Source organism: Pollicipes pollicipes, unplaced genomic scaffold, assembly GCF_011947565.3.
Source record: "Pollicipes pollicipes isolate AB1234 unplaced genomic scaffold, Ppol_2.1 Scaffold_4740;HRSCAF=5597_pilon_pilon_pilon, whole genome shotgun sequence".
Taxonomy (NCBI): domain Eukaryota; kingdom Metazoa; phylum Arthropoda; class Thecostraca; order Pollicipedomorpha; family Pollicipedidae; genus Pollicipes; species Pollicipes pollicipes.
The window spans coordinates 29,279,399-29,289,611 of record NW_023596545.1 but is presented as its reverse complement, the minus strand read 5'-3'; positions in this window follow the sequence as shown (position 1 = coordinate 29,289,611).

The following is a 10,213-nucleotide window of genomic DNA, read 5'->3' as shown; positions in this document are numbered from 1 at the left end:
CACGGACCCGCGACACGACGTGATGGGCGTGACTGTCAGCCAGTCCGGCAGCGCGCGTCAGGCCATGCCTGAGGTCTGCCGTTCTCGTCGCCCGGCTCAGCCACTCACCGCTCGGCCCCATAACAGCCAGCACCTCGCCCGGCCGCGCGTGGCCCGAGATGTCGGCGAGGATCTGCCTCTTGTTGACTGAGGAGCGGAGGCCGCGGAAGCGGAGGTCAATGGGTCGCTGCTTCGCCTCTGACGCCCAGTTAGGCGCCAGGCCGGGGCTGACGGCACGTGTGGAGAAGTGTCGGGGAGAGCCGGCTGCGGCGGGAGCACAGGTGAGTTGACTTTGAAATCACACCGATAGCGCTCATGCCAATGTGTCCGGAGGGCGAGAGAGGATCCCTCCTCTGGTGGGAGTGAGGAAAGAGAGAGAGAGAGAGAGAGAGTCAGAGTGAGAGCCGACAAAGGACCGTGGGGGAAAGCGAGGGGGAAAGGTAGAGAAGGGGGGTTTGAGCGGAGGGAGAGGGGGAGAGGTAAGAGAGAGAGAGAGAGGAGAGAGAGAGAGAGAGAGAGAGAGAGAGGAGAGGGAGAGAGAGAGGAGAGAGAGAGAAGAGAGAGAGAGAGAGAGAGAGGGAGAGGAGAGAGAGAGGGAGAGAGGGAGCGATATTGATGACGTGTATTAAGGCTATACGCCCTCGACCTCGACCTTGATTGTTCGACGTGCACACGCGATCAGGAGGATTTCGGCAAGCGCACTTTACATATGTTTGTTGAATGAGCAATGGCAAGGTTGCTCTCAGCTATTTTTGCGCTTTGTGAGAAACAATGATGATGAAAGGTAATAATCCCCCTTGATACATATTTCATCGTAATTTGCTAACGATTGTGTCACAAATGGAGATAATTTCAGCTGGTGAAAAAATGATTTGATTGCATTAAGTGGATTGGAATTTTGCATTTTTCACACAATCACGAGAACACCGCGATCAGATCATGGGAAAAATTACCTTCTTTTAGGAGAAAGTGGGGTGAGTTGAACCATGTCCAACTAGCATCAGGGCGATGTATTCCAAACCTATGCGACGGACTGCAGTCTTGTGCCACTTAGCTGACGCATAGCAGCTCCCTTTATCTTTCAGTGTGCTTCCGGCCGCATATGTGTACGCGGCTTGGAGTGAGCGCGAAAAATCTGTTTGCACATCGTTGAAAACTATGGTGATCGGTGTAAATGTGTGTTTAAGGACTTACGGTATGACTAGTAAAATCTGAATGCTGTATGAAGTCACAGGGAAGTACACATGTACATACTACAAAGCATTCGGCATGTTCCAGCTAAGAATCTTAGCGAGGTGCAAACTTTCTTCCAAGATGTCGGGTGGTGTATGTTGTGATAGCTTTGCATAGGATACGCTGTATCGCTGATACAATGTATCGGCAGTACGTTATTGACAGGATTACTGTTAATCATGGACTGATATGATTGCCATGACTTCTGGCATCTAGACAACAAATGGGCATTCCTATTACCTATGTAAATCCATAATTCCCACCTGAGCAGCCGAAACCCAGCTGGCAGTGGTTTCAAAGCAAACACTGTTCAAAAGGGCTAAATCCGTGGCAATCACGGCAAAAAATGAAAGAGCACAGATGAACGCCTTCAGTCCACGCATCGTAAGGCATTCAGCTTTCTTGCGAAGCAACTTACTCTATGTGTAAAAACATAAGCACAACGTTCCCTAGTGATACAATATTCAATCTTCAATCTTCCAATCTTCCATTCAATCTTCAATCAATCAATCCGTAGTATTAACTGTGTAATCACCACTCAGGTTATGCTTCAAACTCGCCTTTTAAAGACGCCCATGGCGACACATCTCAAGTCGCGCGACGCCAATATATAACTGATTGATGCGTAGCTATCACCACGCATACAGATGTACATTTACGGTATGTGCACACATGTACATTTACGGTATGTGCACACATGTACACATTTGGTGCGCAAACGCTTATCACTTTTAATGTCTCTGTATGTGCACCATGGTCGCCTAAGTCCCTAGTCCTACGCTTCGCGACTGATTGCTGGGGAAGTGGTAATAAATACCTTTGAAACCACGAAAGAAATAATAAAAGAACAGTTGTCAAAAAAGGAAAGTGACATGCTTTGGATCCTGGACAATTCCCGGCTTAAATATCATAGAACTAGAACCAAGAAACGTGTACAAAAGTGAAAAAGAGGACTATTGCGACTTGTCCTGCGCAACACGCTTAAGTGCTCTGGCTTGCCATCCTCTTTTTTTAGAAGTGATCGGACCACTGCATATATGCGTAATGCAGTACCAGTATGCACAAAACTCGCATTTTCTATAAGGTTCGATTTTTTAAGGATTTTTACCTACCCTTGGCAATACACGCGAGTTCTACGCCACCCTCTACCCACATGCCGTCCGAAAGCATGCCAGCTATGAACGCCTCACTTAGCCGGCGCTCCCTCAGTGACATGCGAGGTCATATTATTTGGCGTCTAATCATACACGGTATGTGACACGCATGGCTTAGTACGCAATTCGATTTAGGATAACACATATTGAGTTACCTAATGACATGCGCGGTATGCATGTATTTCAGATCAAACGGATGAATTCACACAAACTGGAAATGGCGTAGCCATGAGCGAATAGTGCTAGCCTTATATACATGTGTAATGTTGTCAATCAGATGCTGTACCTCCCTGCTGCTGTGCACTAATGAGGGCTCACCCCGACTTTAGACAAGGGGTCTTCATCTTTAACTGGATGGAAGGAGATGTAAATGTGGCCGTGTCTCACGGTGCAGGCCAGACACGTACGGCTATCAACGTGATCTGTGCATGTCCCTGCTTGCGAATACATGCGAGAAAGTAATTTCTGTGGCAGAAAATCAGTCAAACTCGGTCACGTTTGTGTGTACTCCTAGTTAAGCTAGGTCACACAAGTACTTTTTATGCTTGCGTTGTTTGGATAGGGACCTGGTTTGGTGCCAAATTCGAGATGCTAAAGATAATTGGATAAGCAGGAGCAAAACAAAGGTTTTTATTCGGAGCAGCGGCGCCAAAATAACCGTAATTTTTCATTCCGGATGGCGCAGATCCCTTTCCATTTTCTCACAACGTACTTGCTCGTTATTTCGCATTTGTGGCACTTCATGAACTGGTCCAGTGATGACAAATCTACAAACTCAAAATGACGGCTTTAGGTATGGTGACAGGCGGTGGTGAGTTTTGCTTCTTGTTTGTTTTGATTCCCGTGCATTTCAGTATTAGGTGTCTGGAATACAGCGGGACCAATTTAGGTGCCGGTCGAATTATACACTACCATGAAAGGACCTACGAGTACCGACGTTATAACTCGAAGAAGCACTTTATCCTGAATACGCTCCACGATAGTCAAAGACTGGTATATGACGTCACAGCGGGCAATGAGAGTGGCCACGACTGGTGGCGCATTAGCTCTTTTTATGCCACCGTTGATTAATACTGGTATCTTATTTAGCCCCGCGGTATGCCGCAGACATCTTACTCTAAAATGCGGGAACGATGTCTTAAACAAGACGCGAAATGAATTGCTTCTCATCAGGTTTTACCAAATAACCGGTAGATATTACTTTCAAAGCGTTTTTGTTTCGTTCTCATGTGTCATTTAGTCAACGTTTGTGGGTTTGGTCCCATAGGACCAAATTCTAATGGACCGGAAATGCGAAATTACGATGATGTGCATGGTAATACAACACAATTGTGTGTGGACTAATTTCTAAAATATTTTGACAGTAATTTCGACAAACTATCGATGTCACTCCCGTCTATCCTGTTGTTTGAGCTTTTCACGTTTGGTACCACTTCAGGTCCCCGTCTAACAATGATTGCGTTAAAAGGGCTCCTGAGCCACAGCTGAAACATGTTATTCGGCTGTGATGCAAGCATTGGCGTCAGTTTAAAATCCGTTCCTGACTGTGTATCGCTGTTGACGGCAGCGTGCACAATCTGCCACATAAAAGACAGCAGCCTGCACAGGAGCAGTAAGCGGAGTGGCAACAGGACTGTATGCTCAGCCGTGTAGTTGAGAAACCCTGAGCACTGAGTTGAGAACCCCTTGAGACACTGCAGCTTTTTGTACGCAGCCTTTTGGTTCAGAGGCGGTAGAAACGGTTCCGTTAACATAGTCGGGCAATCTAATGGGCGGTAGAAACCGAGAGGCCTTTAGTGACTGTGACCAATGCTTGACATATTGGCTAAAAAAGCAGTTTCCATTCCAGTGTACCAGGCCTCATCAGGCTGACAAATCGTGCTCAAAACCTGTCGAGAGCTTCTTACAATGCATGTCAGTCAACGCCGCTCCAGCAATAGCAAGGAGTATTATGATTGCATGAAAGGCGTAATGTTCTGTTCGCCTTTCGTCTATTTGAACATCGCCTTGAAGAACGTCGCTCGTCTCCTCTGCCAAAGCAGTTTGGCAATCTACCACCCGAAATACGCATGATAGCGGTATAATTCAAAACATCGTTTCTAAGTAGGACAGAGGATAGCTGTACTCATCTTAAACCTAAAGGCTGGGCCAAGGACCTCGTATGTTTAAGTCCAAATTTTGAAAGATGTTAAAAGACCAAAGAACAGATGCTTCAAATTTCAGCGCCGCCTGCCCTTTCATTTGTTTTGGTTATTCGCAAAAAACGTGGGTAGGGTCCAAATGCCAAACACAAAATGCCAGATCTCCACTCAGCCTGGTGCGGGTAACATATAGATGGCCCCTTAGCGGGCAAAGGATAGCAGTACATTCACTAGCGCTCGAACGAGTCTCCCTATTTCTCAACAAAATCATTCAGCGTCATGCACCAGAACGCCTGCGAATACACCGACAGCCCGAATAGTCAGGCCGAGCACTCACCACTGGGCGCTGCCGCCAGTCTGCGGCTGGCAGGCCATGGTCGGGGCGTCCTGGCCGCTGCCGGCGTACGAGTGAGGCGTGCCCGGCCTGCACGTTCGACTCCTCCCCGGCGCCCTCTCACATCATCCGCAGCCGCAATCAGGCAAGACGACCAATGGCGACGCGTGTCCGCCGCCTGCTGCCGCTGCAGGGGCCAGAGCTCTCGGGCCCCGTCGGGAGGGCCAATGACACGCCGAGCTGAGCTCGTACCGAAGCACTTCCGGGCGCGCGGCAAACGGCCATAGATACCAATGAGAGCTGGGCATCAGCGCACGACGAATGTTGTTAAAGGTGCGCTGTTATTCAGCCTCTAGATATGGCAATGAAAAATAAAGATGGTCATTCGGAACTGATAACCTAATAGCCCAACTCAGCTAAGGCTGAGTTGATATATGATAGGTAACTTATGCTGATATATGAGTAGATAACCTATGGCCCAACTCGCAGGGAGTTTGAGCTTTCCTCCCATTTATCAAGGCTTAGAGGTCCCCACCACTCACAAACGGCAGGCATCACCAAACAAAAATGATGGTATTCCATAGCCTGTATGATGAGGACACTCGATCACAGAACGAAGCGGGTGCTTGAGGGCAATAAAACGCGTAATCTCAAGATTTTATGAAGTGTGGACTAAAATTTGCGATTTATTCGTACCACGCCGCATCGTAAGAAATCTGCAAAAATCGCTAGCCGCTAGATGTTCACGATGCGTGCAGATGCAAGACGGCCACGTCGCGACGCTCTCTTCAGGGGTGAGGCAACAGAAGCCCGTGATGGACAGATCCTGTTGGCATTTTTAGCGAGGACAAAACAACCTCTGTTGCATCCAGGTTTTTTTGCATTGTTCAGCTGGGAGTAAAATAACATCGGAAGAATGATAGTCTGCCGTCGAGTAGGATTGGACAGAATGTCATTTGACTTCAAAACGTTTGCGTCTGCTGTGGAAAGACTTCAAGCCAGAGCACAAAGCAAACCAAGCAAAAACAAGCTCCACCGGACATTGCAGACACCATAGCACTGGCTTCCTGGGGCCTCTTAATTCAGGCGGGCCATAGAGAGAGAGAGAGATCCCCAAAACTCTCATTTTTAAGGGACACCAAAACTAGAGGTCACCACAATTCCTTTGCCTTCAACCCTGATTAAATCCTGGATCGGCCTATTTGGTGGAGGGGCATCAGAAATCTCTCTCTCGGAGCGTCATGACCTTTATCTTCAAGAGGCATCCATTCCAGAGGGGCACCTCAGAGGGATCCAAAAATGTTCTAAAGAGGCGACGAATTCCAAGCAACCACAAATAGACCCACCCGGGTCCGACGTTCAAGGGCCGGATTGGAGAGCGTGAAGGGCAACACCGATCGGGGCCCCATAAGACAGTGGCGGCCTCTACCACGGGTACTAGTGTTGTTAATCAGCTGCCTGCCAGACAGCTGGTTAACACTGCTAGTACCGAACGGTCTAAATGGTCGGTTACATTCCGGTTTGCGCCCTACAGGGTCCTGTTCACATGCAGAGGCAGGGCTAAACCTGAACATGTTAGTCGGAAGGTCTCTTGCATAAGTCAGGGCCCCTGAAATAGTGAAGGGCCCTTGTGCTGGTCAGAGGCCGACAGCGCCAAACTGGGGATGCCGTGTCGGCAATGAGCCCTAGGTTGGCAAGGGGCGTATTTACTGATTAGGGGCAGGGATGAAACCGCGGATGTCAAACGGCCTCTTGCGTTGTTTGGGCCTTCCTGGCAATAAGAGGAAATAAGAGGAGTGGCGACGCAAGGGCTCACATTTACAGTAAAGCAGTGGAAAGGCCCTGTGTCAGTCAGAGGCCCCAGCGCCAAACGAGGGGTCCCAAGCACCGTTTCAAGCCGACCATTAACTGAATTGGTGTCTCTGTGCCAATTATTTGACTCTCCTGCGACTGGAAGAAATCCTTTTGAAACAGTGAGAGCCCCTGCATCGATCCAGTGCCAGACGTCCAACAGAGGACCTCCGTATCGATCTGGAGGGCTCTGTCCCCGTATCGCCAGAACGGCACCCGCTGGGCTGGGGCGGAATGCCCTTCAGCTCCTGGCCAGAAAACTTAACCTGTGCAATGTCGAAGTTGATTCTTTAGACGGGACTAGCGGCTACAACAACATGAACCATTATTCCCTTGCGCCATGAGTTTGCATTGCTGTGCGCGCTAATCCGTCCCGAGCGTCAATGTGAATATCGCACAAGTGAAACCTATGGCTCGAGATACCTTCTACGCGCAAACCAATTAGTTTTATAAAGCGTTCGAAAGTGCCACTATGCGACACATGGTCGTTCTTTCCCGCCCGTAGACCTTCCTTGGTGTTAGCTGCGAGGCTGACGCGTCGTGGGCCGCGGAGACTGCACCCCCGGACGCCGGTGTTATTTCTTCTAGACTGCAAGCGCGGATGACTAAAACTATTTTATATAAGCTTTCGCCGATAGATTCTAGAGAGATGATGAGCTTCCCCAGGTTAACCTATATATGTCATATCATATATGTCATGTCACAATATATATATATATATATATATATATATATATATATATATATATATATATAATATAATATATATCTCTCTCTCTCTCTCTCTCTCTCTCTTCTCTCTCTCTCTATCTCTCTCTCTCTCTCTCTCTCTCTCTCTCTCTCTCTCTCTCTCTCTCTCTCTCTCTCCTCTCTCTCTCTCTCTTCTCTCTCTCTCTCTCTCTCTCTCCTCTCTCTCTCTCTCTCTTCTCTTTTGTGTGTGTGTGTGTGTGTGTGTGTGTGTGGGTGTGGTGTCATGTTATATCTGTAATTTACGCTGGCATTCGGTCCACCGGCCCCTCAATATATTTGTAAGACCCCGAGAAACCAGTATCGTTAAAATGCACTATTGTTGGTTGCATAGCACCCGCGGCTTGGACGGTGTACTCGTTTATTTCATTTTCTTCTTAATGCATGTTAGATTGTATCTTTTGCTAGTCTTTGGCATATCTTTCTGTCAAAGCTGAACATAAAACGGAAAAGACGAAAATTCGGCGTCTTGAAACAACGTGGAATAAACACGGCGAACCATTCCGGCGCAAGTCAGGTGGCCGATTAAAAGATAATAATCCCAAACGAAATGGCCGAAACCCGGGTTTTCGTGAGGGGTACCACGTTCCAGGGGCACAACAGCGAAGCGTGGCCCTTGCTTGACGAAAATCCTGGATCCACCCCTGTCTGTTACTGTCGGCTGGATCCCCCCCTGTCTGTTACTGTCGCTCGTCAGGGGGATTCGGGGTAACCTCGCCAAACAAGGAAACCTTGCCACACCTTAGGAGATGCACGCTGCTCAACGATGACACCAATTCATGTTAGTTTGAATATGCCGGAATGTTTGGAAATTACAAACGTAAGATGAAAAATGATTGTGGTAAACCAAAAACCAATAACATGTAATCAACCAAAAACATAGCCAAATAGATAGATCGATAAACCATACCATAGATAACCATAGATAAATCAAAAACAAGCCAGACACGTAAATCAGTGATATATTTGTATACATATATATATATATATATATATATATATATATATATACATATATACACCGTATCGTACCGTACCGAACCGGGTCAGAAGCATCGTCCCTCAAAATAGGAATGCGCCCTGTTGGAACCACAATATAGGACACAGCTGAGTCAGCCGCCCTCTGCCGATTCTTTTAATCTTATTTGGTTCCTTTCATCTCGCTCAGTCCACTCAAGCATTCTGTGTCATTTCATGCATTACATTTCATTTTGTTTCGTTTCATTCATCATATCTCTTCCTCCTGTCATGTCAATACGTTTTTCGTTACGAGTACGGCTGCGAAACCGAGCATCAGGTTTTGTTTTAGTTCCTCAGCTCAAAAGAAGAGATTTAGCTATGTATTTACATTTTCAAACTATTCACCTGTAAGTCGTCTAGCCAAGCGATTATTCAGCATCGTAGTCATTAGAATTCTATCCCCACATTTGGTCAAATGAGAGGTGTTGAATTTATATAATCGAAAAGGGGCCAGCGCGGCAACGAACAAATACTGGGTCTAAATCGCGACTGCCCGGCTTCGCAGTCGCACAAAGCCATTTGTGCCACAACACACAGCTCCCCATTTCACGGAAGGAGAGTGCACGAAATGATGTTGGCAGACGTAGTGGCCGACGTATGGATCTCTTAACGCGTGCTCGTATACTAACATGGCACCCAACGGTTTTTGGAGAGTTATGACGAGTGGTGCTAGACGTCACAGCCAGAGCAGGTAAACGCTTGGCGCAAACTCCATAATGTGAATATGCAGCGATTTAAACACCGCCACTGGCAGTGGCCAGCAGTGGCCAGGTACTCCAATAAGGGCAGGGAAAGCGGCACGTGACACTTTTTTCGAAACCGCCCTCAAATACAGCCGGCTACGACCTACACAAATGAGTCAGTCTGTTAGAATTGCTGTGAGATTACGCTCAGGTCGCTTGACTGTTATCCACGCAAGCATCTTCGCCTCTCGGAACTCTTCACCAGTTTTGATGCCCGAAGTGGTGACTCCTGGCACCTGGTAAGCTCAATGATAGCCAGTTTTAGGAACTGTTATATATAAAGGGCGAGAGTTCCATTTGCAAGCCTATTTGTTTATAGAGCACATCTGCAAGACACGTAGTCTGTATCGATAACTCTTGTAAGTGATCCCAAAAACGCATAGATATATTCCTATGTGCTTAGGTATCATGTGCATGATGTTGAGGCTGGGCGCAGCTAGAGATATTCAGAAATGCCATCGTTTAGCACTGCAACATCGTTTAACCGGTACCTCCTGGTGTATTGAAGGTCGTTGACTCAGCATAGGAGAGAGAACTTAAAACGCCGAACAGCTAAGAACCAAAGGTCATTTTTCCCCATATCGCGTGTAATCATTTGCAACCACCTGGCTCGTTCCACACCGTGCATGTCGTCTAACTGGTTTTGATGGATTCTTAAGGCCTCTTCTTTCTTTGATGATCATTGATCACTCTGAGCGAATGTAGCCATTCTAAGTCTTATTTTTGGTTTGCCGCTTTTCCTAGTTATACATCATCATCCAGTAGAGTTCTTCAAATCATGCGGACTAGTTCATGGATTTCATTAAAATATTATGCAATTCGGGAAATCATACTCTTCCCTGAGAAAATATACTACTGAGGCGCTCAAAAAGCTCTCTCGGCGACTCTAGCTCTGTTGGCTTACTTTGTGTCGTAATGTATTCTCTTTGCACAAAAGCGCTTTTGATATTT